The sequence below is a fragment of the Podarcis melisellensis genome (assembly GCF_964234715.1).
Source record: "Podarcis melisellensis genome assembly, chromosome: 15".
NCBI classification, from domain to species: Eukaryota; Metazoa; Chordata; class Lepidosauria; order Squamata; family Lacertidae; genus Podarcis; species Podarcis melisellensis.
This window is the reverse complement of record NC_138532.1, coordinates 18,467,181-18,480,863: the sequence shown is the minus strand read 5'-3', so window position 1 is coordinate 18,480,863 and position 13,683 is coordinate 18,467,181. Positions and strand designations below refer to the sequence as shown.

Genomic DNA, 13,683 nt, shown 5'->3' with positions numbered 1-13,683 from the left:
TCTGGACACAATGGAAATGTGAAAGATTTGGATGATCATAAAAGATGTAGGAGGAAGTGATTAATAACAGGACCCACAAAGGGGAGGATGGAAGTCCAGGAGATTCCTCGGAATCTTGTTTTAATGATTTATGTTTGATATATCTCTGTAAAAATTTAATTTGAAAAACCAAATAAATATTTTTTTTTAAGAGGTCATAACCTGCACTTTGAATTGTGCTGGGAAACAGCCAGTGGAGCTGTTGCAGCAAAGGAGTCGCATGCTCCCTATAACCAGCTCTGGTTAACAATCTGACCACAGTTATTTGAGCCATTAGAAGTTTCTGAACTATTTTCAAAGGCAGTTGCCCTGCAGAGCATGCTACAGGAATCCAAACGGGATCTAACTAAGGCATGTGTCACTGTGGCCAAATCAGACATCTCAAGGAACGGGCACAACTTGTGCACTAGATTTAACTGTGCAAATGCAATTCTGGCCACTGCAGAGACCTGGGCATCCATACTCGGGGCTGAGCCCAAGAGCATGCCTAAACTGTGAACCTGTGTCTTCAGGAGGAGTATTAACCCATCCATGACAGACTCAATCCCTCTTCACTGCTCTAAAGGTAAAGGTAACGGTAAAAGGACCCCTGACAATTAAGTCCAGTCGTGAACAACTCTGGGGTTGCGGCGCTCATCTCGCTTTACAGGCCGAGGGAGCAGGCATTTGTCCGCTTCCACAGACAGTTTTTCCAGGTCATGTGACCAGCATGACTAAGCCACTTCTGGTGAAACCAGAGCAGTGCATGGAAACGCCGTTTACCTTCCCACCGGAACGGGACCAAACAATGGGAGCTCATCCCATTGCGGGGATTCGAACCACCGACCTTTTGATCGGCAAGCCCAAGCGGCACAGTGGTTTAACCCACAGTGCCACCCGCGTCCCTTCCTCCATCTGACCAAGGGCATCCCTGCGCTGTCTTGTTTTGTCTGTCTGGATAATGATGCTGCTGATGATGATTATACTACCCTTCACCCGGAGATCTCAGGGCAGTTGACAAAATAAAAACACAGCATAAAACCACAAAATAAATCGTTAAAAAAAGTAAAACAATACTCCCCACGCTCTCCCACAAACACATTTAAAAGTGTATAGGATGTTAGCCAAAGCCTGGTTTAAAAGGAATGTTTTCGCCTGGCGCCTAAAGATGTACAGTGGTACCTCGGGTTAAGTACTTAAATCATTCTGGAGATCCATTCTTAACCTGAAATTTTTCTTAACCTGAAGCACCACTTTCGCTAATGGGGCCTCCCACTGCCACCGCACCACCGGAGCCCGATTTCTGTTCTCATCGTGAAGCAAAGTTCTTAACCTGAGGTAATATTTCTGGGTTAGCGGAGTCTGTAACCTGAAGCGTATGTAACCTGAGGTACCACTGTATAATGAAGACGCCAGACAAAACTCCCTGAGGAGAGCACTCCACAAATGGGGAACTGCGGCAGAAAAGGCCCGGTCTCATGTTGCCACCCTCCGGACCTCTTGTGGAGGAGGCACAAACACTGACAGACACTGGTGTAAGACAGAGACAGCCTCCTTGGATTCAGGTGGAAAGGAGAAATAAAGCTGGGTGTCGTCAGCATACTGGAAACCTCGAAACTCGGGGCAACTTCTCCCAGTGATTTCATGAAAGTGTTAAATAGCATATGAGGTAGGTTAGGCTGAGGCAGACAGTGATTGATCTAAAGTTCCCCAGTGTGAGCCTCATGGCTAAGTGGGGATTTGAACTCCGGTCTCCCAGGTCCTAGTCCAGCACTCTAAACACACTGGCAACCAGTCAAGGGGTGGCTTTGCCAGTCATTAGCTCAGGCCCCAAAGTCAGCTGGTCTCCCTGCCTTCTGCCCCACCAGTTCTACTGATCATCGGCTACCACTGATAAAAAGCCTATCTGTGCACACAGGCTGTGTATATCTGACTTAGCTTACCCCGTCTGCCTTTTGCAGATCTCGGCGGCTCACAAGGAAATCCTCCTTGGTCCAGACAGAAGTCGATGGAGGAAGGATTCCCCCCTCTTACCACTCACAAAATATACCATGTGCCTAGGCTGCTCGCGCATGCATAGCCCCTCCAAAACAAGAAAGATGAACACACCTGGCAAAGATTGCCAATTGACCCACCACCTCCTCCTTATGAACATATTGAGTCGGGGTTATGTTTCAAACCCAGGAGGAGGAGGAGGAGGGAGAAGGGAAACCCAGCTACTCTGCACCAATCGGATTTGTGGTGTTCCTAGCCGTTCTTGCTGTAATCCTCGCTGGCGCACATATTATGAAATGCCAAGTTCCTGGAAATCCTTCAGCGGTGAGAGAGCTGGCAGGCAACACTGTGGGGAGAAACCCTGATTGGCAACACAGGCAGTGCCTGCATCCCGTGCTGCGGTGGAGCAAAAGGGATGAGGGTGGTGCCCCTGTCACCCAGGGGGATATTTGCCAACCTTCAGCAGACCAGGTGAATGATGTTTCTCAGAGAGAAACCCACCAAAGCTAAGCAGAGGGAGAGAGGTGGTTTCCCTTAGTCTTGCATGCTGTCGTAACATAAGAAGCTGAGGTGAGACCATTGATCCATCTAGCTTGGTTGTGTCCACACTGCCAGAGAGTCCTACCAGTCCTACCTGGATATGCCAGGCATTGAACCTGGGACCTTCTGTGTGCACAGCAGATGCCCTACCACTGATCAGTGGCTCTTCTCCTAAAACCTGGCATTTTTCTCTTTTGAAAACCCATTTATTATGACAAGGGTTTCCCAAACTTGGGTCTCCAGCTGTTTTTGGACTCCCATGATGCCTAGTTAGCAGGACCAGTGGTCAGGGGTGATGGGAACGGTAGTCCAAACAGAACTGGAGACCCAAGTTTGGGAAACCATGATTATGACGAACCAAAATGTCACAAAACAGCAAGCAAGTTTCTGGGTCCACCAGAACTCTTCATCAGGCTGGACATTGAGTAGGTCAACAATGTTTAGGCAACACGATGACCATATATATACGTAATAGACAATCTTTATAGAATTCCTTCAAACAATAACAAGTTCAAAATGAAATCTTAGACTCAAAGTCTCTGAAAGTCTTTGAATGAAGCGAGTTACCAAACTTTGTAAGATGAAAGATAAGCTGTGAAGCTTTGTGTATTCAGCAAATATAATGTCCAACACTGAACAGAGATTCCGGATATTGACTGCTGTTTCGTAGATCTTCGTCAGCGGGGTGGGAGAATATAGAATTGTTTCATAAACCCATCTTATTTTGAATGAATATATGTGAATGAAAATATCAAATGCTGTGGAGCAGTGCTCATGTAATAATTATCTCTTGGCAGATGGCACCCCTATTGCATCAGTGCTGTCACGACCATAACATAGGTAGCCAATTGAGGCCACAAACAAGTGGCTTATTTAGGGCTACTTGGCAAATGCATGCAGTGGCTAGATCCAAACAGAGGACAGCCTGGATCAGAATTTGACTCTCAAGAGTGAGTCTTGGGAGGCCTAGCAGATGACCTCAGTTAGACCACTGTTTGTTCACCCTTGGTCTAAACCAGCCTTCCCCAATTCAGTGCCCACCAGATATTTTAGCCTATAACTCCTATCAGCCCCAGCCAGCACAGCAATGGTGGTCAGGGATGATGGGCGCTGAAGTCCAAAACATCTGGAGGGCATGAGGTTGCAGAAGGCTGGTCTGCATCACAAACAATATGTGACCATCAGAAGAGACCTGAAGCTGGATGAGAACACAGGTCCATCTAGCCCAGCTTCCTACATCCCACCATAGGCCTCTAGGAACCCAGAAAGGAGAGTTTGAAAGCAACAGGTCTCTGCTGCTCTCTCACTGCCTCTGATATTCACTGTAAGAATGAGCAACAATTCATGAACGAAAATTCATCAAAATCTGCACTTTGATGAATTTTGCAATGCAGTTCTCTAGCCAAGCTTTGTGTTTGAAAATGCATATAGGGTTTGCATAAAAATGCACATATTAGTAAAAATGGTGTAAAAATGCATTATACTGGGAACATGGTGTTGCAGACATGTGTATATTAGGCAAAATTGCATACCAAAACGGTTGAGTGGTATCCAACTAAAGTGTCAATGATAAAGCAAAGACTTCCACTTGTGCAGTGGGATTTCCCCCTTCCCTCTCTTCCCTCTGCACCCCCCCCCCCAATCTGCTCCCGAGAGTTGGGGAGACCTTTAGAGCAGATTTAGGGGGTGCATGGTGGGGAAAACGAGGAGAGAAAGTTCCTTTGGGAAAGTGGAAATCCTTGCGCCAACAGAATGAGTTGCACAGCTCAACTTTTGAGACAACCATACACTGGAAGAACTTGGCACTAAAATGCTGATGAATTTCCAGAATGGCTTTTAAAATAAGAATAATTTTAACAATTGGAAGCTGGTGTGGAAATGTGGAGAACCAAAGTTAAGTCTGAAAAAAATGAGGAACAGTGGAGAACCGAAATTGACAGGTGCTTCCATTGACAGATGCCTTTGGTCTCACTTCCCAGAAATGAGACAAGATTCCAAGACCCACCCCACTCTGGATCCCTCCCACCAAATTGTCATCTAGGCAGCAGGGATTGGAAACAGCTTGCAAAAGCTGTCTGGAAATTCATTCTGCTGCTTCCAGGCAGTTTTGGAAAGACAATGCCTAGCAAGAGATGGTGGGCCAGATCAGGGAAAGAGGTGTTCAAGGTGTTCACAAGGGAATCAGGTGCTGCAAGAAACAACCAGGATGAGTTTCCAAGCTGGTGCCCACCAAAGGTTTTGGACCACCAACTCTATCAGCCCAGCCAGGGCTGGAGGGGACTAGGCTGGGAAAGGCTGGCCTAGGAAAATGCAGGCAGAAAGCAGAAATAGTTCCTTCTCACACCTGACAGCATTTCAGGTCCTCCCCGACTCCTGCTCTCTCTCTTTGACCTGACAAAATGCAAGCCACTTGGTATATCCTATGCACCCAACTAGCCCATTTTTGGGGGACATTGCCAATCCTTGTTCCTGACAAAACCCTGCCCCTATTTTTTGCCATTTTGAAAGCTGCTCTGTTCTGTTAGCGGGTGCAAAGATGCACATGCTAGAATTCTTCGGGTTTCAAATATCTCCTGCATCTATTGTTTTAATACATCAGATGGGAGGTATCTGAATGCCAGCAGTGGGGTGGTGAGTGTGTCAGACCAGGGTCACCAAAACACCATCTGGAATCCCCATTTGGACCTTCTCTTCACTTTACCTTTCTGAGAGTTCTGCCATGAAGATAAAACGGGAGGGGGGCATGAAACGCCTTGGAGGTAAAGAGGAGTATATACCTAGCAAGCAAACAATTTGTGCACCAATCACACACATGTGTGGATGCAAAAGTCCCCACTACCATTTCCCCCTTCACTGCCTGCACCTGGGTAGCAAATACGGGCTGTGTTTTGCGTAACACCTACTCTCCGACAAATACGAGAATTCTCTAGCAAAACCCTGTAGGCGTATTTAGTTGGAAACAGCAGCGCAGTCCTGGGCATGTTTACTCAGAAACAAGTCCCACTATATTCAGTGATGCTTAGTTTAAGGCAAGTGGGTAAAGGATCACAGCCTATCTCCCCTTAAGTTCAATGGGGTTTACTCCCTACAAGAACTAAGTGTGTGTGTGGGAATCCAACCCAAATATCCTACCAAAACACTCTCACAGAGCAATTCCATCTGTATTTATTGGCAACTGAGTCTCAGTAGGCTTGGTGGAGTTTACTCCCGTGTAAGTGTGCATAGGACAGCAAGCTTAATTATTCTTTTAAGTCAACTGCTATGGTCAGGTTAATGGGCAGCAAGCAACAGTGGGCAGTGGAAGAATGTACAGCACCTCGGGCAATGACGCCTGGGGAAAGCAGAGGCCTGTTACAAGCAGTACCCAAGAATGTTCCAGTTTTCATCTGTGAAATGTCAGTGGGGACATTAAATGGCTACTTGCACAAAGACAGGGATTTTTTTTTTAAGTCATCCAGGAGGGCCTTCAAGTTAAGTGTGCTCACAGGATAATTTCCTTTCTGGATTCATGAGCTGGGATTGGGAGGGGGGCATTTCTGTAAACCACCAGGCAGTGATCCCACTAAAGCAGAGGTGTGTGTGTGACGGGGAAAGGTAAGATCCACAGACAGCCTCAAGGGAGCTTCCTTTAAGATAAATGTAAAATCGCATTGCAAAATAGCATCGGATTTAAAGATGTTTAGCTATGAACCAGGATATATCGGTACACCTATTATAAGATATAGGTAACCGCAAGGAAATAGGAAGTGGTCTGAAACACTGGGATGGGGGGCGCCACCCCATCACCCCCACCCTAAACAACACCCAAAAAAGGAGCCGGCTGCCATGCTAAATTCTGAGGGACACAGACATACATTGAATTACCAGTCCACTTATAGACAGGGGGAAAAGACTGGGGGAACCCCTCTTCTTGGGCGAAGAAGGAACCTGATCATATATCTATGTCTGATTACATAACCAACTTTTTGGGAGAATCAAAGGTATTGGGGGCGTGAAGGGAAGCCATATATACTATACATTCACTTATCCACTGTAGAACTGTCACTTTCCTCCAAGAGTTTCCCCCGGTTGACTTCAGCGAAAGCGAGAGACCCAACCACCATCCCATTCCAGCCCCTCGGTGTTCAGAGTTGGTGGCAAGCAATACACCTACCTCATCTCTCCAGCGGAGTGTGCTGCGGGGGCCGGATCCAGCGAGCCCCAAAGGCACAGCAAATTCCCGTCCTTTCGGCTGTCGCTCCTACCGGATTGTTAATCTAGAGCCCCTTGCTAGGTCTTCAGCTCCGGGGTCATTGCACTCCCCAACACGTCCCCATCCATTCTGGAAGAGGCAAAAAAAAAAAGCCAACTAAACCCCCCCCCCTTTTTTCTTCCCCAGTTTGTCCGTTCAGAGCTGGTGGGGGAGATGGAGAGAGCCAGGCGGCAGCCTTCCAATCCTGTTCTGGGAGAAGAAGGTCACCCGTTAATCTGTCTCAATGACACGCAGAATTACCTCAAGATGATTTAATCAGAGAGGCCTGGGCAAGGAGGAGAGACGCTGGCTGGGAGACTCCAGGCCCCACAGGGTTAATCTCTTGGAGACTGAAGCACATGGTGGGTCCATGTTGCCCCCTGCCCCCCTCCCCACATGCACATCTGCCAGCATCTGCTCTAAACTTCCAAGCTCTTCCATGCGTTGTGTGGGACAGACTGAAATGCTAACCGTCAACTAGAATGAAAAAGCGATGGTAATTTAAAGGGGAGAGTAAGACACAATTCCTGACCTGAGTGGGGAAAGGTGTCTGGATTTCTGCTCCTCCAGAGAACCAGGACAGAACCTGTCTACCCCAACGGCCCAAGTTTCGCTTTCCGCACCTAGAAAAAGGCCTGAATGACACCTACCAAGAGGAGAGATTAAGAGTCTATATTTACGCCTGCTTATGAAGGAGCTAGGAGGAGATGTGCTCACAGAGAAGGCAAGTGGAAGAGAAAGGAGAGGGCCGGCCGAGAGAAGACATTCAGTGGTGGCCCTCGCAAAGAGTTGGGTGCTGAGTGCCTGAGGAATGATGCTAGGAGACATTAGGGGTCACCACCTTGTTTGGTGCATGGGGCAGATTTGGAAATGGAAAAAAAGCATCATGGGCTCCACAGAATAGCTACTTCACAGGACCAAAGTGAGTGATGCTCAGAACCAGCCGATTCCAAAGACAGATAAAACATCTGCACCTCTCTTTCCCCCTCCAAAAAACCAAAACAACACAAAACAACAGGCCAGAAATCAAGCAACAGTTCTCCACCCCAAAGAGGCAAAACATGCTCCCAAAATCCCAATATTCCTCAAACGAAAGGAAAAGCAGGCAACTCACTCTCAAACAAACCAGAGCAGGGAAAGAACCGCCAAACAGAGCCTAAAGCATTCTGGGGAAGAGGAAGTATGAGGTCAGGAGAACTGAACTGAGCTTTCCAGTCAGATCAGCATCCCCTTCAACCCAGGTAAAAGAATTAATTTCCAAAACATCAGCTATAAAAAAATAAAATTTTGGAGGGGCACCAGGGTCTTGACTGGTAGGGGCAGAGGTGCCATCTTAAATAAAATGTATCATGATATATCGATATATTGGAGTGATAAGCTGGTGATATATCACAATGTTGAAAACCTGATGTCACTATTTCTCAGTCACCAAAATGCCTTGGGCCATAACTGCCTACATTAGGTCTGCCGTAGCTGGGATTCATCCGTCAAATATAGCGTCTGGGCAGAATTATTGAGTATTGGTTATAAATGTCCAGGAAAACCCAGGTGTATGGCAGACCATATCAGGAGTTGTTTCTTTTAGCAAATTTCCCAAAAATGCGCTAAAAGAACTTCATTTTTGTGCGTAGATTTTGCACAAAAAGCTCAACAACTTTGCCATAAAACAAAAGCTCAACTTCTGTGTCCGGATTGACACTTTTTGTAATTTGGCAACCCTGGATATCATGCAAGAGTAAAGTAAGGGGGGGGGGGGAGAGGCAGTCAACTCTTAGAAGGGGAATACTATACCCTGGAGGGGGGGTATCCTCCTTTTTGGTCAATAACATTGGTCAATAGGATGCCAGAACAACAAGGAGCTGTGCATTGCAAAATCGGTGGATTTCCTGTAGGAATTAACTTTTTTGAAAAGAATTTTTATGTTTTTCCATTTTATACATTTCAATAATTTTACAATCATTTTAACATTCCAAAATTCAACTTCCTTCCCCCTCTTTCTGCAGTTCCTTAAATTTATTTTTTTATATTTTCTGCACATTCCAAATTAACTTAACCATTTATTCATCTACTTTAAATGTATACTCTTATAAAACTGCAGGTTCTTACAACAATCCTGCCAATGTTCTTATCTGTTTACAGTTTGTTTGTAAATATTCAATAAACCATTTCCATTCTTTTATTTAAAAGTTCGTTATCTTGATTTCTTATTTTTCCAGTAAGTTTCGCCCTTCCTATTCCTACAGCAATTATCACCCTCAGAATAAAACTTGCCTGGTAGACTGAAAACAATCCCATTCCTCATGAAAAGTCTTTGAGAGGGTGCCATTTGCCCAGTGTAAACTCTGTGGCTAGAGAAGTTTTTGAGAACCTCATCTAAGACCACCACAGCCCTGCAGTGATGCACAGAATGGTACAAGACTAAACTCTTCCTGCAAGACACCATCTTGCCTTCTATGTAGAGACTGAAAGGGACTCCCTTTCACTGCACCGGGGCAGAAAAATTCTCAACCCTGTTGAGGCCGCGATAGTACCAAGTGAATCGTAAATCGCTTTGTGGTCTATGAAATATTCTAAGTCCAGAGACAGGGAGAGGATAAAAGCCAGGAAAATCTGCAGACTACATTTAAACCTGTCTCCAGCCACACAGGGAGGGGGGCGGGTTAAAAATAGCAATGGTTAACCTGTTGGTTATAAATAACTACTTAGCCAGTGTTGTAAACGGCTCGAGGATTATTAATACATATGGAAGGTTTTAATCACTTAGTTGCTTACTGCCAGAGTTCAGGTAAACGATGTCTAGAGGCATCTGCTTCAACTGCAATTTGCATTTGTGGTTTCAGGGATAAATGCAGTCTCCCTCTTTTCCTAATCTGCATGCATGGCACATGTATTGATGGAAGGAAAGGGTCGTGGAGATCCTCAAACCAGGACCCACCATGCTGACAATAAATAGATCACTGGTACTTAAAACATTTCCGCTTTTGTGTAACCCATTCAGTATGTTTCTGGGTGCTATTCAAAGTATTGGTTTTAATCTAAAAGTCCTAAGGTGTTCATTCCTGTACAAATATTTCCCTTTGAGGTCTTGCATTATGTTGCTCTCCTCTTCTGACATTAGAGCATCATTCTTAACATTATTCTATATTTATTTATACAGTGGTACCTTGGGTTACATACGCTTCAGGTTACATATGCTTCAGATTACAGCCTCCGGTAACCCAGAAATATTACCTCAGGTTAAGAACTTTGTTTCAGGATGAGAACAGAAATCGTGCAGTGGCGGCGCAGCAGCAGCAGGAGGCCCCAGTAGCTAAAGTGGTGCTTCAGGTTAAGAACATATTCAGGTTAAGAACGGACCTCCGGAACGAATTAAGTACTTAACCAGAGGTACCACTGTACCCTGTCTTTCCCCCAACAGGGAGTCAAAGTGGCTTAAAGATAAAAATAAGAACAGCCAAAAGATTTTTTTAAAATCAATAATTTAATACAATGGTGGCAGTGGATAAAGATGTATTGTAACTTTTGAGTAGATGTTTTTGGTAACAAAAAAGGGGGGATGAAACCCACAGAAACAATTAAAACATTACAATAAAAACAGTATGGCACCAAACCCTTTCATTAAAAGCAGTTCCACAAAGTCTGTTGGGACAAGGAAGTCTTCATCTGCCATCAGAAGGACAAGAAGGAGGAAGCCAATTGAACTTCTCTAGGAAGGGAGTTCCAGAGTCTGGGAACAAACTTTGCTACTTTTATTCTCAAGAGACAATGGAGTACATCTCTGGGTGTGAAGTTAAGCAGTGTGTATGGAGATCCTGTGCTATCCAGATGAAAAGACACACACACACCAGCCTCGCCGATGTGGTCCTATTAATAATAATAATAATAATAATAATAATAATAATAATAATAATAATAATTTATTTATACCTCACCCATCTGGCTGGGTTTCCCCAGCCACTCTGGGAGGCTTCCAACAAAATATTAAAATACAATAGTGTGTCAAACATTTAAAGCTTCCCTAAACAAGGCTGCCTTCAGCTGTCTTCTAAAAGTCAGATAGTTGTTTGTTTCCTTGACATCTGGTGGGAGGGTGTTCTACAGGGTGGGCGCCACTGCCGAGAAGGCCCTCGGCCTGGTTCCCTGTAACTTCGCTTCTCACAGTGAGGGAACCGCCAGAAGGCCCTCGGCGCTGGACCTCAGTGTCTGGGCAGAACAATGGGGGTGGAGACACTCCTTCAGGTATACTGGACCGAGGCCGTTTAGGGCTTTAAAGGTCAGCACCAACACTTTGAATTGTACTCAGAAACATACTGGGAGCCAATGTAGGTCTTTCAAGACCGGTGTTATGTGGTCTTGGTGGCCGCTCCCAGTCATCAGTCTAGCTGCCGCATTCTGGATTAGTTGTAGTTTCTGGGTAACCTTCAAAGGTAGCCTCACATAGAGCGTATTTGCAGTAGTCCAAACGAGAGATAACCAGAGCATGCACCATTTTGGCAAGACAGTCTGCGGGCAGGTAGGGTCTCAGCCTGCGTACCAAATGGAGCTGGTAGACAGCTGCCCTGGACACAGAATTGACCTGTGCTTCCATGGACAGCTGTGAGTCCAAAATGATCTGCTAAGTGCCTACCCTGTTGGCATACTTTGCAATGGCTGTTTTAAGCAAAATGAATTTTATCTTGTTTTAAAACTGGAACGGTATGTCCCCTTTGAAGATGCATCTTGGCATAAAGTTGATGAAGCCATGTTCTTTCAAGTTAGCCTTCCGCACCTACTGGTCTCCACCTGTTTGGACTACCACTCTAATCAGCTCCAGGCAGCACAGCACAATCGCAAGGAATCCTATCTGGATGTTTTAAAACAGACTTTGCAGTCTATTGCATCTCTAGGTCTCAGTTCAGTAAAACAAAATTTTTGTTCCTGTGAATTTCTTGAGCACCACTTCTAAATTCACAAGAGTGTGTATATGTTGCAATGGGAGAGGAGCTCTTTGGTAGATTTCACTGGAACTGCTAGCTGATCACTCCAGCTGTATACTTTGCTTAAAATAACTAACACTTCTGCAGCAACTACAACACGAGTGGGGAAAGGCAAGGCTGTCACCTGAAACAACAACAACAACAACAACAATTTGTTTATTTGCCACCCATCTTACTGGGTCCCCCCAGCCACTCTGGGCAGCTTCCGACAAATTAAAACATCATCATAAAAAAATGCAAGAGTTTGATTTGTAAAAAGCAGATTTATAGGAAGACTTCAGCCTCAGAGTCAGTAGGTAACTTCATCCTAGAATCAAAGAATTGTAGTGTTGGAAAGGAACCAGAAGAATCATCAAATCCATCTGCCTTGCTTAACAAAGAAGGATTTTCCTACATGTTTAGAGGTTCTTTATTCTTATTATGTACATAAACATTTTAGGGCTGAGCTCTGAAGACACAGCCCATGTTTCAGTGCTAAGTCCAGGCCAAAGTGAAGCTTTTGGAAGATGTGGAAATTTATCAGCATTGACTGCTTGTACTTTACTCGACAATAAAGTAGGCAGACGAGTAAGAAGAGACAGGGCAAATAAACACGATAAATCTCAATGCTAGACAAATCCACACATGGAGAAACAGATGGGGAAATCATATAGGGTGGCTGAATGAACCCCCAAGGATGTTTGGAGGCTGGAATGTGCTTGGTTAGGGTAGCCTTCCCCAGCCTTGGAGGGCTCTGTCTATATTAAGCAAAAGCTCCCATCAACCCCAGCCAGCACCCCACGCAGTCCAAGACGTGTAGAGGACCTGGCTAGGGAGGCTGGTTTAGGAGATGAGTTGACTGATTATTGCAGTGCGGTTTTGTCAGCATTTGGCTAATAGCATGCAGAAGAACCGATATTGCAACCCAGGAAGCAAGATTATTCTATATTTAGTTCCACTCCTCATTAAAAAAAAAAGTTAGCAGTTTATAAACTTAAAAGGAGTTCACTCTGTGCGTACACAGTCCCACACAGAAGCAGGGAAGGTTGCAGTTGATTGCTCCCACCTTGAACGGACTGTTTCCAACAACCTCTCCATTTATTAACTAGTGCACAGGTCCCAAGAAGCTACTTGAAAAGACAGGTGCCATGTGCATTACACTGATTGCAAAAGTTCTCCAGCAAGTGACCTTCGTAAGCTGCTCCTTGAGCAAACTGGGCCTGTCACCTCTGACCCCTGAGTGGTCTCATGGATCCTTAAGTAGAATCACAATCTATACACAGCTGTTTTCTCTGAGCTTTGTGTATTTACTCAGTATCTGGAGAATGGCCAGGTTTTGGGGGGGAAATCTGAGAAATGACGAATACTTCACCCTCTGCAATGGGGAAAAAAGGCTCAAGCACCACTCAAGAGAACCTTTCAAAGCTCATTTTAAAGACACATTTCCTCAGCCCAAGGGCTCGTTGGTAGATGTTGGTCTTCTACCCTTGCCAGCTATGGTTTGGAACTTCTCACGGGACACAGAGACACTGGTTTGTTTCTTTCTTCCTTATCCATTATCCAGATCAACTCATCTCCCATCCATGTTTTTCCTTTCCTTCTATAGTCATCTCCCTTATTTCCTATCTAGAGCTTCTGGACAATGGAGCATTTGGCATAATAGAGACCATCTGTCCCAGCTAACTTGAAGAGACGAGCAAAATATGAGTTAACCCCCCCCCCTCCGGCTAATTGGTGAAAAGATCAACATGCTCTGCCAGTAATATGGTAATTCTGCAGAGGCGGTACTGCACAAAGTGTTTCTGCACAAAAGGGTCTGTAGAAATGAACACCTGCATAGTGGGATTTCAAACTGCAAAACTTACAGTTATCTTTGTGCCACATTTTGGTGAATCTGTTTGATGAAGTTGCTCTATCAGCCTCATCTATGCCCGTTCACATGCT

At 45.1% G+C, this 13,683-nt stretch overlaps 1 protein-coding gene across 3 annotated transcripts in view; it reads right to left on the bottom strand.

Annotated features, from left to right (window-relative positions):
* Positions 1 to 7,365, bottom strand: part of LOC309357591 (G protein-activated inward rectifier potassium channel 4-like) — a 40,733-nt gene extending 33,368 nt beyond the window's left edge. The window contains exons 1-2 of one of the 3 annotated variants that reach the window (XM_081889863.1): positions 7,317 to 7,365; positions 6,707 to 6,874 (exon numbers count right to left, since the gene is read on the bottom strand). The gene's annotated coding sequence lies outside the window, so the exon portion shown is untranslated. Of the gene's footprint in view, positions 1 to 1,961; positions 2,118 to 6,706; positions 6,892 to 7,316 lie in introns of those variants that run through there. The other 2 variants (XM_081889864.1, XM_081889862.1) reach the window with 2 other exon arrangements.
* Positions 7,366 to 13,683: the final 6,318 nt, after the last annotated feature.